Genomic DNA, 27,485 nt, shown 5'->3' on the forward strand with positions numbered 1-27,485 from the left:
CATCTTTAGAAAACCTTCGACCAGTTGTTGAAGAAGCCTCCTAACTGATCATCTCCAAAGCCATTTGTAAATTTGGCATTCAAAAGGATCAAATTCCATGGTATATAGCCCCACCCAACATTCTCTCAAACAGGGTGGTGGCCAAATATCCAAAGAAGTACATACTCACCAATATTACATGTTTAACACAAAATTTAACATGGTGACGCGTCTTTTACAGAGGACACGTGGCAGTAAACGACATCAAACTCCTGAGAGTTGGTCGAGATAAGTCAGCTGCTCGAGTAGGCCTTGTAAGCATGAAGACAATAGTCAGAAGATTAAAAGCCCACCAAGTATCATGATCAAAGGGAAGGAACCTGGTACCATCTTATGAAGTTGCTCGAAGAATAAGTCATTTAACCTGAATAATCCAGATTGGACGAGATATTATGAAATATCCCAGGATATTTTTATAATAGTTATTTGAATGTATTCTTCTAGTATTATTTGAATATGTAATCAGATTTAACAATCCCACACTACAGGTGTAGGGCCTAGATTATTTTTTTAGGGCCCATAGCCCACTAAGAGACTATAAATAGCTATCTCTCACAGTCATTATTTTCATAAGCTGAATACACACTTTACATACAAAACCCTATTGAATTGTATTCTCTCGTAGGCTTAGGAAACTTAGTTGAACCGTATTCTTCTTGATCTTGGGTCTGAGACTTTCTTCATTAATATAAGTGTAAGTGGACGTAGCTCATTACCAACCCTTGGGGCTGAACCACTCTAAATTCACTATGTTGTTTGATTTGATTTTGGCTATTTAAAATTATTTACTGTTGTTCATATTGACTCACTGTCGTTGACCAAAATGCTTGTCAACATTACCATATACAAGCCTTCTCCTGACCAGAGGGCCAACATTCCTGAAGGTGCTTACAGTGCTTGGTCGAGGTATAACATAGAGGCAAGAACAACCCTTCCTCTCCATGAATATTTTAGAGGGGTAGCTAATTACTTCGACATAGCTCCCTTCCAGATAAATCTGAATGGGTATAGAGTGTTATCAACACTTTATATCCTATATCATCTTAGGAGATGGCTCGCTCCTACTCCACATGAGATTAATTACTTGTTTGATCTCAAGTCGAATCCAACCCATAACAACACCAGGTTTTTACACTTTTATCATAAAGAAAGCTCCCATACCTTCTTGATAGATACTACATACAAATCCAATGTGGGAAAATAATACCAAGAGAATTTCCTCACAACTGACTTGGTCACAGACAACTTGCCCTTCACCCGGGGAGGTAATTTTCTTCTATCCTGATTTTTTGTACTCTCGATTGCACCTTTCGTTCTTGTATATGTTCCTCAATACTGTTTTATAATCTAGGCCCATGGTATTGACTAGAACCAACACAAGCCATGATTGATAGGGCTGCCATGCTAGCCAACCTTACCCACGAAGGGAAAAGAGTAATGCAACATGTGACTGTATCCAACCTTCTCTTGGTCAAACTTTTGCAACCTCACTGGGATGCAAAGTAGTCAACGATAGGGAGTGCCACTGATGAAGGAATTGACGACCAGGTTCCCATAGAGCAACCTCAAGAAGTTTTGCAACCATTTAGGCATCGGTCTACTAGGGTAAACATCAAATAATCGAGTGCGATTCCCCTACCAGCTCCAATCCCTCCTACTCACGGCAAGGGAAAACAAAAAATGCTTGAGCGCATTGGTCGGGTGAAATATTCTTCATCCAAGGATGAAAATGGTACAAATTTCTCAGCTTTCTTTCTTGCACTATTGCCCATCCCTACTGTTGACTGTGTTTTTAGCCAACGACGTGAGAACGTCAAAAACGATAAACCTTCAAGAGAATTTAAACGACACAGACAGTTTAATCAAGAAAAGTAAATAACACAGAAGGTTTTATAGTGGTTCAGCCCCGATCAGTTGGTAATAGCCTAATCCACTTAGAGTTGTGATTATAGATCTGTACTCAAGATCAGATGGATTGAGCCAACTGAGTTTCTTCAGTACAGATTGCAAAAATACAAGAATCCTTTCAAATACCAGTACTTTCTCTCTCTAGAATACTCAGACCCGAATTTTCTCTCTCTAGATTACTCAGACCCAAATTTTCCCAAAAGTTTAGAAAGAAGAAGTCCCTCTCTAATCCCATAAGCCCTCTATTTATAGGGTTAGGGTCATACATCTGATATCCCCTAGAATCAGGATATTTTATTATATTTATTACATTTAAATTACAAAAAACATTCAAAATGTAACAAAACCCCCAATTTGTGGGAAGAATGAGAGATTCCCGCGTATCTTGTTGAAGCTGTTTCTGGGAATCTTGACTTAGTCCTACTCTAGCTAGTTGATCCACCTCTCCTACTGACCACTCATGCAAGTGCTGGCCGGACATGTGCATGGTGGTAGGACATACACTTGTTGGTAGGAAAAACATTTGCTGGTCGGACATGTGCATGGTGGTAGGACATGCACTCCTCTCCTCTAATATGGCACTCTCCTCGAGCATGCCATGTCTCTCCTCTAGCATACCATTTATTTATTTGGACAACCATGCACTTGTTGGACATACGCATAAAGACCACATCCTTGGGGTCTCCTAGGACCACTCTCTTGGGGTCTCCTAGGACCACTCTCTTGGGTTCTCCTCGGACCAAAGTCCCTTGGGCTCTCCTCGGACCACATCCTTGGGATCTCCTAGGATGCACTCTCCTTAGTTCTCCTAGGATGCACTCTCCTTAGCTCTCCTCGGACCACATCCTTGGGGTCTCCTCGGACCACACCCTTGGGATCTCCTAGGATGCACTCTCCTTAGCTCTCCTAGGATGCACTTGACTTGGTTATGACATCTCTCAAGCAGTCCAAACTCTTCGTCAGTCTACCGGGTCACTTTTTCACAACTCTGAGGAGTCAATGTATTTATTGACTATTTAATGTGTCTTTTACGGACCATGTACTGCCATTTGTCACCTCTATTGCCACATCATCAATCTCCATTTTTGGGGATAACATTTTCCCCCCCAAGTTTATTATACGATTTTCCTCGTATGATAAACTTTTCTTCTAATCAATTGTTCTCGAGGTCATCCAAAAGCTCCTATCCGATTGATAACTTTCACGTAAACTCCCACGACAGAACTTGTCTTGTGATTTCTTCAAATTCTATTTCTTGATATAATGAAAACATAGCCTTCCTTTTGATTCTCCCTTTGTCTATTTTGATCATCGTATAGAGACAGGTTGTTGAGTATCCTCGATTTGGTTGCGCTAGGATTAGCATTGTGATCCGATCGGACCATGGGTGAACCCCTTGTCTCTCCTCGGACATGCGTCCGCCCACGACTGGCCTTGCATCTCCTCGGACATGTGTTCGACGACACCATGCCAAACATGGTATGCTCGGACCAATCAATGCCTCATCACAGATACAAGGCATGCACCCCCTTGATCCTTCTCCTCGAGCTAATGTCCCACCGGACTCTTGGACCGCTCCTCAGACTAATGTCCGACCAGACTCTTGGACCACTCCTCAGACCAAAGTCTGAGCTACACTTCATGGGGCTCTTCGGATCAAGGTCAGAGCCACACCACATGGGGCTTCTCCTCGGACTAGGGTCCGAGCCACATGCCTTGGGGCTCCTCGGACTAGGGTCCGAGCCATGCCTTCCTTGGCTTTCTTCGGACTAGGGTCCGAGCCACACACACCCTTGGCCTCCTCGGATCAAGGTCCTGACTGGAGAATTTCTTCAACTTGATAAATGCATTCCCAATTTGGTCCAAGCACTCCTACATCATGGTCACGAGTGTTGAGAAAAACTCATCGAAGTACTAAGTCACCAACAACAAACATCTTTTCGCGTACTTTAGAGTTAAAATATCGAGCAAATTTTTCCTAGGGAGTTGCTACTCGTAGTTGGGCTTTCTCTCGACGCTCTTCTATTAAGTCTAACGATTCTGCCAATAGTTGGTAGTTCATACTCTGGTCGTATATTATCCTTAAATGTGATGGTGGGTCTAACTCAACTAGTAGCATGGCTTTATACACACATGATAGAGAATATGGTGTACGGACAGTAGCTGTTCGAAGTGTTGTTCTATACGACCAAAGTACTCTAGGTAGTTTTTCTAGCCAAGGACCTCTTTCCTATTCAATATTTTTCTTTATGGTATCTTTCAGGGTTTTTTTACAACTTCGACTTGTCTATTTTCTTGTAGATGAGCAACTGAAGATAAGCTTTTTCGTGATTCCATGCCGGTTGCAGAAGTCGGTGTATAGGTCACTATTAAATTTTGTGCTATTGTCTGACACAATCTTCTTAGGTAATCCATAGCGACAAATGATGTTTTTGACCCGGAAGTCAAGAACTTTCTTTGATGTGATGGTTGCAAGTGGTTCAACTTTTGTCAATTTGGTGAAATAGTCGACAGCTTACAACTGCATGTTTTAATCCACCCTTTCCTATTGGTAAAGACCCGATCAGATCGATTCCCCAAATGACAAACAGTCGTGGGCTTTGCATCTGTTTTAAGTCATTAGGAGCTGCTTGAGGTATTTTGGAGAATTGTTGGCATTTGTCGCATTTTTGTACATACTCCATTGCATCCGCATTCATGGTTAGCCAGAAGTACCCTTGTCGTAATATCTTTTTTGAAAGACTTTACCCCCCACCACAAAACACTTCGTGTAACTCTTGCAAAAGTTCTTTGTATTTTTCTTTGGTGATACACCGTAATAATGGTAGTGAGTACCCTCATTGGTATAGGATTCCATCGAGAAGTATAAGTAAAAAATATTGGCTTTGAAGTCCTTTTGATCCATTTTGATCAGCAGGCAATATCCCCTGCTAGATGTATTGTATGATGGGAGTCATCAAAGTATCAACGACTTGAATAACCAGGGTGGAGTCTTTTTCTTATATACTAGGAGCTGCTAAACGTTGACCAAAATAATGTTCAGTGTACCAGCCTCCTTTACACGAGATACTTGTTGTAAAGTATATTTTTCAAATTGTGCCAACAAGTCTTTGGCTTTGTTCAAATAGGTGACCATCTTCAATCCTCCTGCCTCGTACTCTCCTAATAATTGATTCACCACTAGTTGCGAATCACTGTAGATTTCCAACGATCAGGCATTTACGTCATTTTCCATCCTTAGTACCGCGAGCAGTGCTTTGTACTTTGCTTCATTGTTTGACGTAGTACAGCCAAACCTGAGCGCACAATGAAAATGGTGTCCTTATGGTGTGATACAAATTAAACTAGCTCCGGAGTTGTGTTCGTTAGATGAACCATCAATGAACAACATCCAGACTATAATTTCTTCTTCTGACTCTTGTACTATGTTCGTCTTCTCGGTGACTGAAAATCTGGTGAATTTGGCTACAAAATTGTCCAATGTTTGCCCTTTTATCACTTCTTGGGGCTGATAGGTAATCCTGAATTGCCCTAATTCTACGACCCACTTAAGTAGTCAACCAGATGCTTCTAACTTTTGCAACACTTGTCACAAAGGTTGGTCAGTTAGTATTGTTATAGGGTAAGCTTGAAAATAGGGTCGTAACTTTCGAGATGCAAGCACTATCGATATGCTAGTTTCTCGATAATTGTATACCTTGATTCTGCTTCTACCATTCATTTACTTATATAATACACTGCTAGATAGAGTCCCTCCTTCAATTGGTTTGGATAGAATGGGAGGTTGATCCATATGCTATTTGATAGCCTGGAAGGCCTGCTCATATTCTTTTTTCCATTCAAAATTTTACTGCCCCTCGAAATATTATAAAATGGGTCACACTTGTTCGTTGATTTTGAAATAAATCTACTGAGAGTGAAAATTCTTCTTGTTAGACTTTGAACATCTTTGGTTTTGGTGGGTGATTTCATTTCAATCAGAGCTTAGATTTTTTCGGGGTTTGCCTCTATCCCCGTGAATTTACCCCAAAGGAATACTTAGGAGGATTCAACTTCATTAGATATTTCTTCAAGATGTTAACGCACTCCCCGAGGTCAACCACATGTCCACAAGCTTTCTTTGACTTCACCAGTATGTCATCGACATATACCTTCATATTGTTGCCGATATGATCTTTGAACATATGGTTTACTAGGCATCGATTGCCCTACCATCTTTAAGACCAAATGGCATAATCTTATAGCAGTATACTTTTGTGTCAGTCTGAAAGCTAGTGTGTTCCTTGTCCGGGGGATGCATGCTTATATGGTTGTATATAGAATAAGCATCCATAAAAGATAGTGCCTCGTGCCTTGGTATAGCATTAACCAGCCGGTCGATCCTTGTCAATTGAAAATAATCCTTCAGGCAGGCTTTTATAGAGTTTTGTGAAATCCATTTTCCATTCATTTTGGGGACTAGAAAGGGAATCGAGACCCATGATGGATAAAACGCTGCTCGAATAAACCCATTCTCTTTGAATTTTTCAACTTCTTCTTTTAAGGTTATCGATCTATCTTTATTGAGCAGCCTTCTCTTCTAATGTACTGGTGGGAATTCTTTGTCTATGTTAAACACATGACTAGTCACTGTTGGGTTGATTCCAATCATGTCCTGATGCGACTAGGAAAAAACCTCCATATTTCTCTTGAAAACTCTACTATATCCTTTCTTATTATTGTTTCTAAGTTTTATCGACTTTCACAACTATTGTCGTACGTTTTTCTCCTAACTGGATCTCCTTAAGATCCTCCATGGGTCAAATCTCTTCAACAAAACCCCCCAACGCGAGGATCTTTCTCCCTCTCCTTACTTTGGGCAACACCCTATTTGATGACTTGATCACCTTGGGGATTTAGCTTATTAACAACTCCTTGCAACCTATATTTATGTACATTAGGGCTACTCGAGAAAATAAGACTTGTGCTCTCTCCACTCTTCTTTGCCTCTGTAATCGTAGAGTTATAGTACTCCCTAGCCTCCATTTGGTTCCCAAAAATACATCCTATTCCTGAGTTCATTGAGAATTTCATGGCAAAATGCCATATGATATCACTGCTTGCAGTTCCGCCAAAATAGGCTTTCCAATAATTGCATAGTATGCGAAAGGATAGCCAACTACTAGAAAAGTTGTGAGAATTGTCATGTTCGCAGGTGCGGCTCATGTAGTCAACGAAAGCTTGATCGACCCTATTGGTGAGAGCCCTTCTCCAGTAAAATCGTAAACAGTCTGGTTGCAAGGTTCTAAGTCTTGTATACACAACTTCATTCTCTCCATGGATGACTTATACATTATGTTGACTGAACTTCCTGTGAAAACCAACACTCTTTTCACCATCATGTTGGCTATTTAAACATCCACGACCAGAGGGTTCGTGTGGGGGAACTTAACATGTTGTGAGTCCTTCTCAAATAAAGTTATATAGTCTTCCTCCACTCGAGCTTTTTTAGGAGTTCGCTCCTCAACTATTAGCATTTTGACATTCTACTCTTGATGTAGGGTCCTAGTGTATCTTTCTCTCTTCTTTCCACTGTCACCAGCAACGTGTGGTCCTCCACAAATAGTGAGTAGGGTGCCCGCGACCGGGGCAGGCTGTAGTGGAGGTGACCGTTGACGTCCGCACATCTGCTCGTTGCCTCCAGCAGCCATTTGTTGGGGGTCAACCCTTGCTCTAGCATACCTCCTCATATGTCCCTGCCAGATAAGGAATTCAATCTCATCCTTTAACTGATTGCACTCATTTGTATCATGGCCATAGTCATTATGGAAGCAACAAAATTTGTTGTATCCATCTTAGAGTATCCTTCATAATGGAGGCTGGTCGATTGTAGGGCACAACAGTGTGAGTAGCTTGATAAACTTAAGCTTTACTATTGACCAGTGATGCATAATTGGTGAATTTTGGCTCGTACATAGTCTGTTTAGGGCGTTTGCCATCAGATGCAGTAGAGTCGTTGTTGGCCCATTTTTCTCCATTCTTACTATTATTCTATCCACCATTGTCGTTCGACTTGTTTGCACTACTAATAGCCTTGGTCCGCTCTTCCTTCGTACTCTATGCAAAATTTGGAACATTTCTCTCATTGGCTATGGCCTCCTCTAACTTGATATATTTATCTGACCGATCCGGGAATTCCTTGGTAGTTTTGACTCCTTTTTTCCGCAAACTACTCCAAATAGGAGATTGTATTATTACTCCTGTGGTGATAGCCATCAATTTTCCCTTGTCCCCCACAGTCTTGGCCTGAAAAACTACTATCATGAACCTCTAAATATACTCCTTCAGAGGTTCACCTTCCTTCTGCCTTATGTCCACCAGCTGATTAGCTTCTGTGAGATGTATGCAAGCAACATAGAACTTTCCATAGAATTCTTTCAAAAACATATCACAGGAAGTAAATGTGGCAGGCTGAAGTTTGAAGTACCACTCCTGAGCAACATCAGACAAGGTTGCAGGGAGTGTAACATCCCAAATTTGCAAATTAGGATTAGTGCCTTGATTAACGTGCTGGGAGGGCATAAATGGATTAATATGTGAATTTAATTGAATATATGTGTGATTATGTGAATCATGTAATATGATTGTATTTGCATGTTTACGTGTATTAAGCATGCATGTGGGCCCGTTGAGGGCGTATTTGAATATATATATATATGTATGTGTGCATACTGACTAAGACCACATTATTATGTAGATATTTTTGAGTTATTCGGCACGAGTCGATCCTAGGAAGTAAGTTAGCGGTTTAGTCATAACGGGGTCAAAATACCCGGCTTGGGGTGAGCCTATGGGTATTTTAGTAATTTGGTACATTACTAGGATTTATCGGGTAATGGGAAAGTATTTGGTGATTATTTGAGGACATTGGAAATTAACAGGAAATTATGAGGTTTTAATTGAGAGTAACGAAAAATGTGGCAAGAGACGTTATTACCCTTGAGGGCGTTAGAGAGTAAGACATAAGCAAGGGGAATTTTAGTCTTTGTGCCAAGATGGTGACTTAAGCACTAGGTTCCTTCAGAGGTGGGAAACAAAGGGTAAACACCAACTTAGCTCATCTCTCCCTCTCCCTCTCGTTTTTCTCTACCTCCCTTGAAGCTCTTGGACTTCCTTGAATTGTGTTAAAGTAAAGCTCGAGAACTTGAAGGGAATTGGAGCTAGAGTTTGACTACGGCAGCTTAGGTCATGATCATACAGCTAAGAAGGTTGGAAATTCAAAGGTAGGTTATGTTCTTTAGAGGTTATTTTGCAGTTTTGATGAGAGTTTGAATTATGGGTTTATGATTGAGTTTTGATGTGTTTTTAAGGTTGTTTACTATTTGTCTGAACTGCTGAGTCCATTTTTGGGGTTAGTTTGGGTTAAATCTGTGCTTTGGGGCAGATTTGGGAGACTCACGATTTTCTAAAAATCGCAGTTTTTCTGAGTTCGCAGGGTCGCGCTGCTGCTCTGCTCTTGGGGCGTCGCAGCCCTCACGAACTCAGAGGCCATGGTAGTTCCTTGAACCACCATGGCGCTGCGACGCTTGGTGGGCTGCACCGTAGCCCACGTCCAGGAAAAATGAGGGTTGGGCTCTCTTACTTGAGGAGGGCTGCGGCACTTGTGAGGGCCGCCGTGACTCAAATTGGAGATATTAGCCAAATAGGGTTTTTGAGTACGGGAATTGAAACCTAAAGGCTCAGGAAGGATTCTACTACCCGGATTAGTAGAATTTGAGGTCTGGAAAGCTAGGAATCAACCTTGAAGCTTTTAATTGGTTTAGTTCTTGATGGTTATCTGCTATTGTATCGTGACTAGGGGTACCGCAAGGTTTGGGAAGGAAAGGATCGTGCTCGTTGTCACCTTACCCTATCACAGAGGACTCGAGGTAAGAAAATTGTCTCTTGCACCAAGTGTAGGGTGTGAGCCCCAATGATAAGGCATGAGAATGACCGTGTCATAAAACTATTTGTAGTTGAATGTCTACTGTGTATGAATTTATGTTGTTATATTTGTTGGTACTAATTGCTTGGTCAAGATACCGTTAACAACATTACATTGTAATGTATGCCAAAGTGGCTAGGCCATAACGTGGATATGATATCCGCCACAATGGCAGGGCCATTATGAAGATGGAATGTCCATATACTCGGCAGGAGTCGTATGTTGTTCGGATAGTCTATGTGAACCAATTGTGATTATAGAATTTGCAATACATGTTAATGCTTATCTAGCTGTATGATTTGTATGGGTTTTCTTGCTGGGCATTGGCTCACGAGTGCTTCGTGGTGCAGGTAAGGGAAAAGGGAAGATGGACCAGCCATAAGTTGGAGAGTATAGGGGCGGCGTGTACATACTCAGCCTGCTCAGCCGCCACGGTCAAGATATTTTGGGGAACAAGAGCCTTTAGTTGAAAATTTGTCGCTTAGGTCGCTAAGTCTGTGTTTTTGATAAACTTGTCTTTTATCAGAAACTTTTGGGATTCCCTGTAATTACTTAACCTTTTAAATGAAAAGTCCAACTTCTGACGAAAACTTTTGATACTTAAAATTTCGTTTAATCCTAATTACACTTTTAAGTCCAAATGACTCGCTAAACGAGTTAAGCACTATTTTTAACACACGGTGTAACAGTTCTGCCTATTCAGGGCATTACAGGGAATATCATGCATCAACCATCTTCAAATACCTTCTAAATATCCATCTATATCTCAAACTTATTAACGCGAGATACATGGTCTTCTTTTCCAGTATAGCTGGGCAGGACGAGCATTTTAAACTTGCTCAAAACTTCTGCTAGAGAAAAATTGCTGAGGAACGGAGTGTCTTCCCTTCGGTCATACTCAATATATGAAGTCTTATTCCCTACCAACTATTGCATGACCTGATTTAGTGCATCAATTTGAGCATGCACAACTGTCAGGATTGTGGAAGGAGGAGCGGTTGCTAGAATATGTTCGTCGTGCTTTTCTCTTTGATCATTCAGCACATTCCTCAAATCTGCTTCTCTATGCCACTGTTCTGACCATCCTAAATAGTCAAATACGTTCACATTCCTTGGTCACTCCATGCATTCTAGCTCTCTAGTTGGTTGTTCACATGCGAGGGTTCGTGCTGCTCCCGCCTCTACTCGTCCTGTCGATCAACATCTCTCCTTTGATTCTGATAATATTCAAAATATCCCTCATTATAGTCATGCCCACCCCTGTATTGTGATCGATATGTTCGCGGCCGACTGTACATGATGTCTCATTCTCTACGACCAAGGTTGTCATGATAGAAAAAGGGTGGACTTTGTGGCTTGTGCTGGTCACTAGGTCCCGAGGCATTATTATGTCGTGGGGGACCTCTAATCGCAAAGCCAATGTTATGCTATCTCCTGTTCATCAGTAATGCATGAGGAGTTTCTTGGAGAAAACTTTTGTATTTGAGAGCTAGAGAGAGAGGTTAGAGAGAGAGAGTTGAAAAGTGTGATCAAGGCTTTAAAACTCTAATAACCCATATTTATAATGTAGGCATCATCATTAGTCAACCAATTGGATTAGTGCTTTTAAGACACATCATTTGGAGTAAATAATGTAATTGTACGGTCCTATACGGACCACCCAGGTGCTGTGTTTTCTGCTAGGTAGAGATACATCACTTGTTGGGGTTTTTGCCTTCTAGGAAGTTGTAGGCAATGCGTCGCCTCTCACAGGCGACACATCGCAAATACCTTTGTAATAACACACCGAGCATGACCCCAAAATGTCTCCAAATGCCTCCAATCTTTTATGGAATGTTTCGATGCCTCATTGTATCACTTTAGATAGATGCCTACTACATAATCTCATGTTTTCACTTCAACTTAAGTGAAAATCGTTAAGTATTTTGCACCTCAACGTGTAAACATAGTAACCATTATATTTAACCAATCTCAATATTCCCTCACTTGGTCCTCTCTTCTTAGCTTAACAGTTTTGGTTCATAAAATAAAGTATCTTTCGACTTGAACTTTACCTTAGTGAAAGTATTACAAAGCCTTATCAAAGTCATTGGAGTCTTTAGATTGAACCAACTACTCCTTAATGATAAAATCGGTAACACCTCCTCTTGACCATTCATTTTCCCACTTTTCTCGCTTAGCACGCATATAGCCATGTGCTCATCAATTTCATAAACTTTCTGGGGAGAAACTCCAACTCTCATGAGAGTCGACATTGTTGGGAATTGTGCCCTAAAAGCATATGTAGTAGAAATTGTTTCAAGAAATAAATAAATAAATTGAATTTGTTATGCATATATTTTATGGACTATATTATTCTATGATAATATTAAGTAAATATCAAAAAAAATTCTAAGTTCATATATGTGATCTCAACCACGTATTGGTACGGGAGGATTGTGTTTGAGATAAATGAAATTGAATAGTTTGCAGCAAAATAAAGTTATGGAATCCTTAGATTAATTACTGCAAGTGAGGTCCACTAGTATTATGAATACATGTGATCTAGATCCGGATCACTAGTGTAGTAGATCACTTTAGTAGAGGTACTTTATATATTAGAGAATATATAGAACTGGACCAGATATGTTTATTAATACTTAGTTAAATATTGTTTCGAAGTATTAATTAAATATATCATCTAATGATCATATACAAATAGATCTTAATCCAGAAGTTACTATGAACTCCTGTTTATGTTATATGAGTTCTTTGATTCACTCGTTAGGGTCTGTCAGAATGATCAGGCTAGAAACTTTTGTTTTTGGAACTCATGAATGTAAATGGATGGGGAAATAGTATACAAATATGGAATCTATACCTTCTCATAAGAGATTGAATAATAGTTCTCTTAAGGGTTGCTTTTGGGACTGAAAAGGTTATTGAGCTCAAATTCATAATTTAGTTATGAATTAACCTTCACTAGTGAAGTCAATGGTACTTAAGGAAAGAAGATATAATTAAAAGGCTAAATCGGTAATTTTATTCTCGATTAATTATGAATCATTATTAGAGGGTTAATTTATATGTAATGATTATATCAATGGACGTTTTATTATTATAAAGTACTCGGTAAATGAAGTGTCTATAATTACAAGAGTGTAGTCTCATATTTATAGTGGAGTAATCATGAGATTAATAAATTAAGATTATTTAATTAAAGAGTTTAATTAATAATCTCAAATTAATTGGATCTTGGAATTATAGGTCCATAGGTCCCCACAACGGCGATGATATAAAGGGAAAAATTGTGAAAAGACATATTTAAGAAGAAATTTGTTCTTAGGGCCAAATTAGTGATAATGGTGATTAATTAATTAATTACAAATTAGTTGTAATTAAAAAAATTTATTAGTATATAATTCTCGAAATTATATTAAATAATTAATTAATTATAATTTTCAAAATTATAATAAAATTAATATTTAATTTTCGAAATTAATATTAATTAAAATTGGATTTAATTAATTGGTAGAATTAATAATATATCTTTATTTGAGTGGAAGATAATAATCTGATAAGTTCAAATTAGACTTGAATTTAAAAGATTGATATTTATTCAAATAATTAATTATATTTGATAATTAGTTAAAAAGATAAGTAATTGAAATTTGAATTAATTATCAGGTTGTTGGATTTTATCTGATAAGCTAGTTTGAATAAATAATTAAATAATTGTGAAAAAAATCAAATATCCCTAAAATATAGGGTGTTACACGACACACACAGTCCCTGAACTGTGTGTGGCGTGAGCCACATATTTTTCAGGGATAGATTTTTCAATTTTATTTTATTAATTAATTAATTATTGGAAAATTCAAAAGTTAGTTTTTTGATATTTTCATTAATGAGATAATTAATTAATTAAAAGATAAATTGTAAATTGGTTAAAGATTTATTTTTTAAATTTAAATATTTTCTATTTAAGTTAGACTTATCAGAAAATAAAAGACACTCATTTATTCACTCTGAAGAAAAGAACGATATTTTTCTATCTCTCCCTGAAAAAGATACAGAACCAATCTGAGGCCTATTCTCTTGATCTCATGTGTTGAGTACATCAAGTTGAATCAGAAATTTACCATCCTTTATTCTCTAAGTGCCCACACACTTCTTGAGTGTTGATCCCAGAAGAGGGTGTTTTAATATTTAAACTCGCAAGTGCACGAATCGTTTCGGAATATAATGTTCATGTAAGTACAAGGTCGAACCCATGGGAGTTGACTAACATCAAAAGAAACTATTTCAAACAAAGCAATATTATTCTAACCTAGTTCCAAATATTTGATGAGATTTTGTTTTAAAAAATAAAAGACAAGTAATAAAAAGATTTAAGATTAAATAGAAAAATGGTTTTGAAATGATATATATAATATAAGATTATTAAATAGTATTTATAAGTATATTAATTCCCAAGTTTAGATATAGTTGAAATAAATCACACTATATTTTTTTCAAGATACATTTTCTATTCAAGCACAAGTTACTCTTTAAAAAATGTAGGATTTTTCTTCACTTATATAAGATATAATTTCTAAGCATTAGTTGTGTTACAACCTAATGAAACTACAAAAAATCAAAGAGATTATGTTTAGGCAAAATATGATACTTATGCTCTAAGAATTAGATGTGAACAATTTAATGAAAAACATTTAATAAAAGAATATCATATTTTTGCATAATGAAGAACTAAGTGTAATATGCTTTAACAATCAATAATAGATGAAAAATGCATATCTTTGATAGAAAAATCCATAAACAATGTTGTACAAATGGGAAATCAACATACAACAAAAAATACTATCTAGTTACATTCTGCTTCATCATCATCTTAATAACCTTTGAAAAAGATTAGAAGCTCATAACTAGATTGAAATAAAAATTACAAAATAACATACTTGACATGCTCTTCAAAAGATGAAAATGGTAGAGAAAAAATAGTGAAAAGAAGAGAGAAAAATATGGAGTGTAGAAGAGGTTGAAAAGATGAAGAAGAAGAGCTCCCCAAATGGTCTTACAAGACTCTATTTATAGGCAAAATATGGAGATTAAATTAATCAAATTAAAATAAATAAATTGATTAATTTAATTGTGTTGGGAAGTGGTAGGATAAATAGAGTAAGTGTAAGAGTATTGGAAAGATGAAATGTTTGGTTGGGTAAAAGATTAGTGAAAAGCTAGGGTAAAAACATGAATTAGGAATGTTTACTTAGGTAAAAAAAATAGGGAAGAGTAAATTGATATTTGAGTGAAAAATATTGGGAAGGAAAAATGTGGTTTTTGGCCTTTTTGGGTGGCTGTGATGGCATGGGGTTGTCTTGGCATGGGACATCATGCGAATTGGGCCAGGCGGGCTGAAATGGGGCAGCTGGTGGGCCTTGAAGCTGTTTCGGTAGAGAGCTGGAGCTGCTTGGAGTTGGGCCTTGTTTGCTGAAGGATTCGGGCCCGTGTGCTGGAAGGAAGGAAGGCAGCATGGTGATGATATATATGTTGAAGTTGGCTGTCGTGAAGTGAAGGCAGGGACAGGTGGTGAATTGCAGGAGTGCTGATGCTGAGGTCAAGCCAGGCGGCATTGGTGAAGGCTGGAGCAGTGCACGGCTGGGGCAGGGGCTAAAATCTGGGCTGTTTTCGTGGGCTTTGCTGAAGGAAAATGCCAGTTTTTTTTTACTTCCTTTTCTTTGAAAATGCCATTTATTCTCCTTCATTTTTCTTACTTTTCAATAGCAAAAATACACCAAATTCCCTAACAAAATAAACATAAACTAAATCATAATAAAATATTTCCACTATAAAATAAATCAAGTTAATTCTTTGAAAATATTAATTATAACTTAATTTATATTTAACATTTAAATTCAAGAATACAACATTTTTTTTACCTCAAATTAAACAATAATAATTCAAATAATTAACTACAACATTTTACTACAAAATAACTATAAAAACACACAAAAATCTATAAAATTAAAATAAAGCTAATGAATTCAAAAAGTAATTAAAACTTAATAATTTAATTAAAAACTTAAGAACTAAATCATTTTTAGCTTAAAAAGTGTGGTAAAATAACTCTAATTTCTAGAGTTATCATTGAGGTGTAGAGAACGTTGTGGAAGATCTTGGTGTGAGTACCTGGGAGCAGCTTGGATAGGAAGTTCGTTAAAATTACGAAAAGATAGCAAGGACACTTGATAGGCATCAAGAGGTATATTTTCTATTCTTTTCTTGATTATGATTAATGTATGTATATTAATGGATACACATATTTAAAGGTAGCTTAAATATGTTACAAAAAATTTTGTTGTACACTGGGCCAACCCACCACTATTCCGCTGCGTATTAGGAAACTCGTTCCTAACAGACACGACCTCTTAGTTCACATAGGTGAAGTTCTTACAACATCTTTGCTACCTTTAGATATGCTTGTTGCACACAACTGACCTTCATTAAAAGCCTTAGGCTTAACCCTCACTCGGTAGCAATTAACACTAACCATTATTGGATGGAACTCACAACTATGTTAGTGTTGAAACTATTCACTCAATAACTTGTTCTTACCCATTGAACTCTTGGCCTTGATGTTTACAAGTTAGGAGTTGGGTTGTTGTCATTGACGAATATATTATTGTAGGAGTTTCAGTCCCATCCCTTTTGAAATGGAACTTACTAACCTCTTCGCAAGAGGTTTTGTAAATGGATCTGCCAAGTTCTCACTTTTCTTAACATATGAGATCGATATGATTCCATCTTGAATCAATTGTCTCACACACTCATGTCTTAGTCTTATATGCCTAGACTTCCCATTATATATGAAATTATAGGCTTTACCTAATGTGGCTTGACTATAACAATGTATCAAACTCGCCAATACCTCATTCGTGGAAATTGGGATATCCAACATGAGATCCCTAAGTCACTCGACCTCTTTTTGGTTTGCCACTAGAGCTATATACTCGACCTCCATGGTTGAGTGTGAAATACATATTTTTTCTTGGAAGCCCAAGAAACTGCTCCTCCTCTAAGCATAAGCACCCAACCACTTGTGGAGAGATTATCTCCCACACTCAATATCCAACTCGCATTGGAGTATCCTTCAAGTATCTTCGGGAACTTTTAATATTGGAGGCCTAGCTGCTTGGTCTTCTTTAGGTACCCTAGAACTCTCTCAATAGCTTTCCAATGTTCAATACTTGGATTGCTAGTAAACCTACTTAGTTTACTAACCACATATGAAATATCCATTCTTGTGCAATGAGCAACGAGCATTAGACTCCTTAATGCACTTGCATACTCAAGTTGAGCCACCGCTCTACCATTATTATTTTCAAGCTTTATTCTTAAATCAAATGGTGTATTTGCCTCTTTTATTTTGAGATGACTAAACTTGTCAAGCACTTTCTCAACATAGTGAGCTTGACTCAAGGCATAATCCCAACTATTTCTTCTCACTCTTATACCCTAGATGGTATCAACCTCTCCAAGGTCTTTCATCTTTAAAGTGGAAGATAGAAACCTCTTTGTTTCTATTATGCCTTTCATCTCATTACTCAAAATCAACATATCATCAACATATAAACACACCAAGATGACATAGCCATCACAAGTCTTAGAGTATAAGCACTTGTCCACATTATTGTGTCTAAACCCATCCGAAATTATGGCTTTATCAAACTTCTCATGCCATTTTTTCGGTGCTTGTTTTAAACCATATAATGATTTAACAAGCCTACACACTATATGTTCATTTCTCCTTAGAACAAAACTATCTGTTGTTCCATATAGTTCTCCTCATCGAGATTTCTCTCCATTTAGGAATACTATTTTGACTTCCATTTGATGAACATAAAGGATATATATTGATCATAAGGCAAATAGTACTCTTAGAGTGGTTGTCCTAGCAACTGGTACATATGTGTCAAAATAATTGATTCCTTACTTTTGTTTAAACCTTTTCGCTACTAATCTAGACTTGATGGTTTGTAATGTGTCATCAATATGATATTTCCTCCGAAATATCGACTTGCACCCAATTGGTTTTGAATCTTGTTGAGGATCTACTGATTCCCATGTATGGTTTGTCATAATTGAATCCATCTCATCATTTATTTCATCTTTCCAAAAAGCGCAATCTCTCGAAGACTTTGCTTCTTGGAATGTTTTGGGATCATCCTTAACTTGATGAACCATAGGAAATTTCCATGTGACTACTTGAAGGTTGCCCTCTACTAGGTAGAGTATTTCTACTTGACAACATTTCTCAATTTATCCCAACTCTTTAAGCCTTTGACTTCTCTGAGGAAATATTTGTTGCTCATCAACCTTTGGATCTTTCTCTTTACGAGATTCTCCAACACTTGTGGGTTCTTGAGAATTTCTATCACAATATAACATATTTTCGAATAACTCCACTTCTCTTGATTCAATTATCACATTAGACTCCAAGTCTAATAGTCTATAGGCCTCTCTATTTGAGGCATAGCCAACAAATGCACACTTTACAGCCCTTGGACCCAACTTGGTCCTTTTCGGCTCCGTGCTCTTGCAATAAGGAAGGCACCCCGACACTTTATGATAGCCTAGGTTAGGCTTGTTTCCTCTCCATAACTCATATGGAGACACATTGTTCTTTTTCATAGGAATTCAATTCAACATATGAAACTGACGCGGTTTTTCGCCAACAGTGTATTAAGAAATAATAAGGTAGATTAGTGCTTAAAAGTAAACAATAATGGAAAATAATCTAAATTCACTCAAGAACACAGAACTTTTACGTGGTTCAGTGGTTAAAATCCACCTAGTCCACGAATCAATATTATTGTTGTTTCTCTCTCTATTTTGGCAGAGTTTCGATATTACAAAATTCTCTCCCGTTCCTCTTTAATATTCCCAGTATTTATAGGGGAATTTCACGGAAAAGTTTTGGTAACCGCGTGAGTCAATCACGCATTTACATAATGTCTACATTCCATACAAATAATTCCCATTTATATTGGGATATTATTTGATCACAAAGTAAATATGTCCTGTTATCTTGGATAATAAATATGACAGCTTGGTCATGGATAAGCATATAAGCAAATCCTGAATCTCTGGGTATCCTTTGGTATGCAGTATAAGTTAGATCAGAATCACCCGAGCTGCGTATCTTCCACGGGCTTGTATTCTGACAGCAATCTGACCCCGAGCTAGTGCTTTAATTACTTATCTTATTCGTAGTTCGTGGTAAAGTCAAGATGCATAACACTAGGTCTGATCACTACGAACCTCGAGCTGTCCGAAATAATAATCAAATATTCTACTTGATTACTTTTCCACGTATTTATCTGCCAGCTGTACCCGAGCTGAGTGAATGTACTTGTGCTAAGATTAGGGTACAACATTTTCCCCCAAGCTCCTGCTCGTGTATGATGTTATCATTTTCTGACCTACACAGTATGGGATTTTAAACTTCTGCTACATAAAAGCATGCCTTCCTACTACTCAAGTATTGGACACGTGGTGTACTGCAATTGGCATATGTTCGGGTTTCGAGGACTTCAATGATTGTCTTGTCAATTTTTTTCCACCATTTGGTCTATTTAATATTGTCCCTTGGATCTTGAACTAACCCAATTGGATGGCCCAAATTAATTTCCATAATTTACGTATAAATAGGATGACCAAATTTCACACCTCACCACCTTTGCATTTAAAAATTTCCCTTTTCTAAACTTCCAAGCTTCCCTTCTTTCCCAGAATCCCCAAAACTGTTCATTGTGCCCAGACATTCAGAAGCTTTCTAGGAGATTCCCAATGCCGAGTCTACTCATTCTAATTAGCGAACGTATTTTCCTGTAAGTATCTCATCCCTTGGTTTGAAAAGTTTTCCCCTTTTTTCCAATGGAATTTCTGTTCTTAACTATGTTCATCCACAACATTCATTGTAGTTACTATTAGGCTATTTCTAAATGTTCATAGGGAATAGGTTTCGATTTATGTTCAATGGGTGAGTCCAAACATGTTTTAGAAATAAGACGTCCATAAAATTGGGGAAATTTCTGGGTAAATATGGGTAACCCTAATGGTGAATTGATTTAAAGAATACCCATTCAGGGTAATGAAACTAAAGGATCTTTAAGTTTAAAACCGGATAGCTTCAGGGTTACGTTTTCTTGGGTGGTTTTGCACTAAACCGCTTTCCAAGGAAAATAGCGGTCTAACATTTCTAACACACAGATCCCTAAATATCAGGGGACTATTAGGAAACCGATGCATGTAGCTTAGGATATCGCGTGGCATCACACAATTATCGCGTGGCAGCACGCGATGGGGATGAGGCAAACTTTAGTTCATATAACAAAAACAATCAATTTCGTCCGTACCTTCGTGACATAGTTATAGATCATCATAGGTCACCTACTAACTAGGATGTTTTTTCGTTAGGCGATCTGATGGCCACCCCAAAGAAGAAATCTGCAAGCTCATCTACCCAACGCAGGGACTAAGGGAAGAAGGTCGTGGCTGGCTCTCCCATTCCGCACTTCGGTCTAATAGTGGAGAGAGAAATTCCCATCGACCCTAATGCGTTCTTCGAGGTCAAGCATATCATCTAAAAGATCAAGACTCACCATAAGGTGAATAAGATTATGTTGAGCCACAACATAGAGATCGGAGCTAGGACTCTCCTCATCTGACCTGCGTTCGAAGGGGAATGGAGTTGTGCCCCTTTCCAAGACGACTACGCGGCTTGGAGTGATGAGCACCTGAAGGCTGGGGCCTTCCTTCCCCTGGACCAGTGTTTCGTAGATTTCTTAAACTATGTAAAACTGACTCCTTTTCAGCTCCCCCCAAATTCATATAGACTTTGGGCGAGGCTGAAATATCTGCTCTCGAAACATGAGTGGGAGGTCTTTACCCCGGTAGACATATTATACTTCTTCTGCCTCAAGGCAAGCTCTGACCAGTGGGGACGTCGTGAAGGGTTCTACTACCTCACGCAGTTTCCAAATTCCGCCTCTGTCATTGATCTCCCCAGCCATCCAAACGATTATAAAGACTTATTCTTTATGTCGAGTGGCTTCAGAAATTATGAACATTGTTACTTCAACCGACCTCGTAAGTCTTCCATCCTTGGAAATCCAGCTCGAAAACTTTTATTTCTTTTACTTAAAATATTTTCCTGTACACGTCCTGATTGAATTTGCTTTTCACATCGCCATATTTGCCAGGACTAGAAAATCTGTGACCCTCAAGGGTCAATATGAGAAGCTGTCCAAACTTCCCCCAGTGAAAAGGACTATCGCCAGGTCGTGAATGATGTCACAATGCTAGCCTGTAAGTTGATCGGTGAGGGTCAAACACTGCCCTTGAGGACCCGGGCTCCTTTTCCGGTGATCCTCGAGCTCCCCTCCTCTTAAGAAGCCTTGCCAACCATTGAGGATGACGAGGAGGAAGAGGACGAGATGCCTCTCATGAAAAAAAGGTGGGCCCTGGAAGCAAACCAGAGACTTAATCCGGAATGAGATTCTTCTGGGGCAGCAGCCGGCTCTTCCAGCCAAGGTAACCCATACCTTTTTATGGAATTACATCGGGTTGCTGATAGCTTTAGGTTAATTCATTTCAACCCAAACCAGCTATTTAGTCACCACCCCATCGATTCGAACCTAAACATAACTCTCCTTCAATGCGTGGACCGTTTGGTGGTATGCTACGACCATAGCTACCCCAAAGGCACCATTGTTGTTGACTATACACTGCACTTTAGCTCGTCTATTTTCAAAGAATATGGAACCAACCTTAGAAATTGGCCCTCTCTGCTCCAAGGGGCATTTACTCCTAGATTTACGAATCTGGCTCTGAGGAGGAACCTGAACTCCCTAGGGTTTTAGAGATTGTACCCCTAGATCCCCCCTCCTCTCCATTATTTCCAGAGCCGGAGGTCACAATAATTGTATATTTTCATGCATGTGGGTGAATTATAAATAAGACCACATTATAATGTGGATTTGTTCGATCCATTCGGCATGAGATGATCTTTGAATGTAAGTTATCGGTCTGGTCATAACGGGATTTGATTTCAGGGCTCGGGGTGAGTCTCGGGGTGTTTTGAGGATTAGATCATTACCGAGAATTAAAGGGTAATGGAATAGGATCTATTAGCATTTGAGAATATTGAGAATAACGGGAATTGGAGGACATTAATTATGATTAACGAGATAGATGTGAAGGGACGATTTTTCCCACGGTGACTGTTAAGGATTTTAATTAGGCATGAGGGAATTTATGTTTTGTCACCCTAAAGGATATGTTTCAGCCATTAAAACTTAGAAGGTTGTAGAAAAAACAAAGCAATCCTCTTCCTTCTCCCGTACATCATTTCTCTCCCATTTCTCTTTGGATTTTGAAGCTTCTTTTGAGGAATCAAGCTAGGGAACCAAGCTGTGATAAGCTACGGTTGGGTTCTACCATTGAAGAGGGTGTGTTGCTGAGATTGAGGTGAGTTTTTAACCATAGAATCTCTTGTTCTTTCTCTGTTTTCATTTGGAGTTTCAGTTTGGTTTTTGAGTTAGAAAGTTGAGAGTTTGATGGAAGTTTTTGCTAGGGTTACTTAGATTATGATGCCTAGGATATGTGTAGATGATATTTGGGTTCATTTGGGGGTATAAATGGAGTTTGGAAGCTTGTTTTCCATCTTGGAAATGGAGGATTCGAAGGAGGAAGAACTAAGGCCATTTCTGCCTGGTCCTAGCGCCATAGCGCCCAAAGGGTAGCGCTACAGCGCTAGCCAGGGCAAAATGCCCCTGGTTGTAGCACTGGGGCGCTAGGGGGTAGCGCTACAGCGCTACCCTATTTTCTTAGATGCATGTATTGGGTGTTTTTAAGGGTTTTTGGCTCGGGGTTTCAATTCCTAAGGCTCAGGATCGAATCTACTCACCATTTGTGTACAATACGGGGTCCCGGGAGTGAGGTTTAGGTCAAGACCCTTTTATTGTGGATTTCATTAATTGGAATTTGTATGTGGTTATGACTAGGTGACCACTAAGGGATTAAAGAATCGATCATTCTCAAGGGTCGTTCAATTGTTATTTCTCGCTCGAACCAAAGGTAAAAAAACTGCACCCCATATGTGAAATGCATGTTGAGTGTTTAAATGTGGACATTGATTGCATATCAAATGCTTAGAAAATCTTGCTCACTTGTGAATGGCACTGACTTATTAGTCAGAATTGACAATGGTGTCGGTATTAACTGTGAAGTTGTGACTTACTAGTCAAGTTCGGTAGTAGTACCGAGGACTGGTCGTATGGCATTGACATATGAGTTAAGGACGGTTTTAGCGTGTTTAACGAAAACCAATAAAGATTAGATCTAATTGGCATCTGCATTGAATGACTCATCATGAGCATTAATGCTGAACCGACCTCAAGTTCAATGAAAACTAAAAGCACTTGTCTAGTCTAAAGGCTAGTTACTTAGAGCCAGAGCTGGAAAGGCTAAGGTGACCTACACGTCACATGGCTAGGAGGGTATGGGACCTCCGAGATGGACTTATCAGTCATCTAACCGAGATAGTCTATTCAGTCATCTGACCGAGATAGACTTATCAGTCATATGACAAAGATGGACTTATCAGTCATCTGACTGAGATGAGCTTATTAGTCATCTGACCGAGATAGACTTATCAGTCATCTGACCTGGATAGAATTATTAGTCATCTGACCGAGATGGACTTATTAGTCATCTGATAGAGATAAACTTATCAGTCATCTGACCGAGATAGACTTATCAGTCATCTAACCGGGATAGACTTATTAGTCATATGACTGAGATGGACTTATCAATCATCTGACCGAGATAGACTTACCAATCATCTATTTGGAAAGTGACTTATTAGTTAACGGTTTAAAGAATGACTTATTAGTCATCTACCTCAGAGAGACTTATTAGTCATCTACCCAAAGCGCAGGACTTCACAAACATTTATTGTACCTGCTTGCATGCATGAGTAGGGTTATTACTGCTAGGCATGCTTATTATGACTTAGTAACATGTTATTACTTTTTAATGAGCATATTGAGTTTTCTTGCTGGGCTTTGGCTCACGGGTGCTATGTGGTGCAGGTAAAGGCAAAAGAAAGCTAGACCCTCCTTCAGTTGGAGAGCTTAGGTGACGATGTGTACATATGCGGCTGCTCGACTGCCATGGCCGAGGGTTTAAAAAGGAACTAAGGTTAAACCCTATTTTGCTTCTTAGGTCGGCTAGTTGTAAATATTTTGTTGCAATAAACCTTTAAATTATAATTTTGGGATCCCAATGTACAGTAAATGTTTTATCTTAACCAAAAATTTTATCCCTAGATCGTTAATCATACTTAGTTACACGATTATGGCTAAATGACTCAATTAGCGAGTTTAGCACTGTTTAAAAAGGCACACCGTAACGGTCCCTGGAGATTAGGGCATTACAAAATCTGTCTCCAATTACAGGTCCTCATAACTCAGTACATGAGTCCCATCTGACACATACTTCCTCATCGTGGAAATATGGAATACATTATGCACGCAAGACAGTGTAGGAGGTAAGGCCAACCTATAGGCCACCTGACCGATCCTCTCCAGGATCTCAAATGGTCCCTTAAACCTAGGGCTTAATTTTCCCTTCTTCCCAAATCTCTTCACCCCTCTTAGTGGTGAAACCCTAAGGAAGACATTGTCTCCCACCTGGAACTCCACGTTCCTCCACCTTGGGTCTGAATAACTCTTTTGTCTACTCTGAGACGTGAGCATTCAAACTCTAATCTTCTCAATTGCCTCAGTGGTCCTTTGAACCCCCTCAGGACCCAAATATTTCCTCTCACCCATCTCATCCCAGTGAATGGGCGATCTGCATTTCCTACCATACAATATCTCATAAGGTGCCACTCCAATAGTAGATTGGCAGCTGTTGTTATAAGAATACTTTATCAGAGGCAAGTATTTACTCCAAGACCCTTCAAAGTCCAATACACATGCTCTCAACATGTCTTTCAATATCTGGATAGTCCTCTCAGACTGACCATCGGTCGGAGGATGATAAGTAATACTGAACTTTAGCTGTGTACCCATCGTCCTCTGCAAACTTCCCCAAAACTATGTAAAGATAGGGACCCTATCATACACGATAGGCCTTGGAGTCCCATAAAGGTGAGCTATCTCTCTCACATATAGATCTGCATACTGGTCAACCATGTAATTCATCTTCACTGGTGGAAAATGTGCTGATTTCGTATACCGATTCATGATGATCCAAATCGAATCATGTTGGCCCACTGTCCTGGGCAATCCTCTAATGAAATCCATCGTGATGTCCTCCCATTTCCACTCTGGGATATCCAGAGGCTGCAACAGCCCTGCTAGCCTTTGATGCTCTGCCTTGACCTGCTGACAAGTCTAGCGCCTTGCCACATACTTAGTCACGTCCCTCTTCATCCCAAGCCACCAAAATAAAAATCCTGGTACATCTTCATGGTGCCTGGATGTAGAGAATAAGGGGTAGTACGAGATTCATCTAGAAGTATGCCAACACATAATATACTCATTATGGTGCTAATAAGCACTTCCTGATATTCATCTGCAAATAACAATGCTAATAAGCATTTCTGGCATTCATAAGCAGTTAATGATGCACATAAACATATCCAGGCATTTACGCAAGTATAAGAATGCTAATAAGCATGTTCTTTATCATTCATTCAATAGTCAAGGGCCAGACCCAATCAGATTATCTCATGCTTCCTAGACATGCACACAAATAAGGCATTTATATCACATTTAAGCAGTTAAACACATAACCTCTTAAATAGTTACAGAACCCTGAGTCGAGCTTGTCTTTAAGAGTGAGTGTACATGCTCGGCCAGTCGTCAGGAACCCTTAAACATTAGCAGCTCTAATACCAAGTTGTAATGCCTTCCTAATCCAAGACGGTTACACTGTGTATTTTAAATTGTGTTAGACTTGCTAATCAAGTCATTTGGATATAAACATGTAACTAAGGTTAACATCAAGGGTTAGGATTAAAATTTTTGGTCAAAAGAATTATTGACTTTTATTTAAAAAGTTTCATACATACATGGGATCCCCAAAATATTACAAACAAGTGTTTAAGAGGGTGTATATACATAAAAAGTTACAATTGGCCGACCTTAGCGGCAAAATTATGGCTACAACCCTAGCTCCTCTAAGATAATCCTCGGTCGTGGTAGACGTGCAGCCACATATGCACACGCTGCCACTGAAGCTCTCCAACTCATGGCTGGTCAAGCTTTCCTTTTCCCTTACCTGCACCACATAGCATCTGTGAGCCAAGGCTCAGCAAGAAAACAAAAACATGTGCATAAAAAGAAACTACTACTTCCCAAATACTTATCTAGCATGTCCAGCAGTAATAACCTACTCATACATGCATACAATTACAAATAAATGGTCATTGCACCACTTTGGGGCCGCTGCCCTGAGTAGTTGACCATAGAGTCAACCCCAGGACCATATGCCCTAGCTATGTGACCGTAGAGTAACCTGGGGCCCTCGCCCTTAGCTCTGGGTAACTAGCCATTGAGCTATCCAAACTCTTTTGTTTTCCATCAACCATTAGGTAATAGTACGTTGCCGATTTTGGCCTAAGCATTTCGACCAGCGCGCAGTGCACTATTGTCGTCCTTGACTAATAAGTTAAGCCCTGAACCAGGTATTCAGATACAGATACAAAAATAGATACAGATAGGCATACTTCAACAATACAAGCATGCATACATATTAATCATAATATATTATCAAGAAAACACAAACATAGCAAAAACCATGCTCCTTAATGGGGACAAGACCTAGCTACGCAAACCATGCGATGAGTCATGTAACACTTAATCAGGTACAGACTATTCAAGAATGTTTAATCAACAAACGAGAGGATAACTTAGACATAATCATTCTCAGGGGCCCAAGCCCTATTCATAACTATTATTAACAGTCGGGCCAAGCCCTAATCACATATATCATGTATTGGGTACAATTTTCTTACCTCAGGTCCGAGTATAGCGTAAAATAAGAAAGACTCTCGAGTACGATCCCGGTTCTGAGCCCCTAGCAATAACTTAGTCACAACCATAATATAGGATTCCATCAACAACGAGCAAATAAAGGCACAAACCCATAATTTCTTTTGTTTTTTCTTCAGCCAACTCGATCAAAACTATCCCAATTCAATTCTAAAACCACAATTTAATCACCATAACAGATGCAACATATCCCCAGCAACTAAACCCAACTTAAAATCTGATTGAAAACCCATCAAAACTCATAAACCCAACATTTGAGCTACAAGCTCAAAAACACTCAGTGCTCAAGAAAAACTTGTCAAAACATTAACTTAAACAGGGATTAAAGCTCTACCTCTGCTGTATGTGATGTTCTCCTAGTCGCAACAAGTCCCAAATCCTAGCTAGAGCCTTCAATCCCCAAGTCTTCAGCCAAGATTCTCCTTAATCCCTCAAGAACTTCACTCACGATTGATAGAGAGTGAGAGAGA

The sequence above is a fragment of the Humulus lupulus genome, chromosome 3, assembly GCF_963169125.1.
Source record: "Humulus lupulus chromosome 3, drHumLupu1.1, whole genome shotgun sequence".
Classification (NCBI taxonomy): domain Eukaryota; kingdom Viridiplantae; phylum Streptophyta; class Magnoliopsida; order Rosales; family Cannabaceae; genus Humulus; species Humulus lupulus.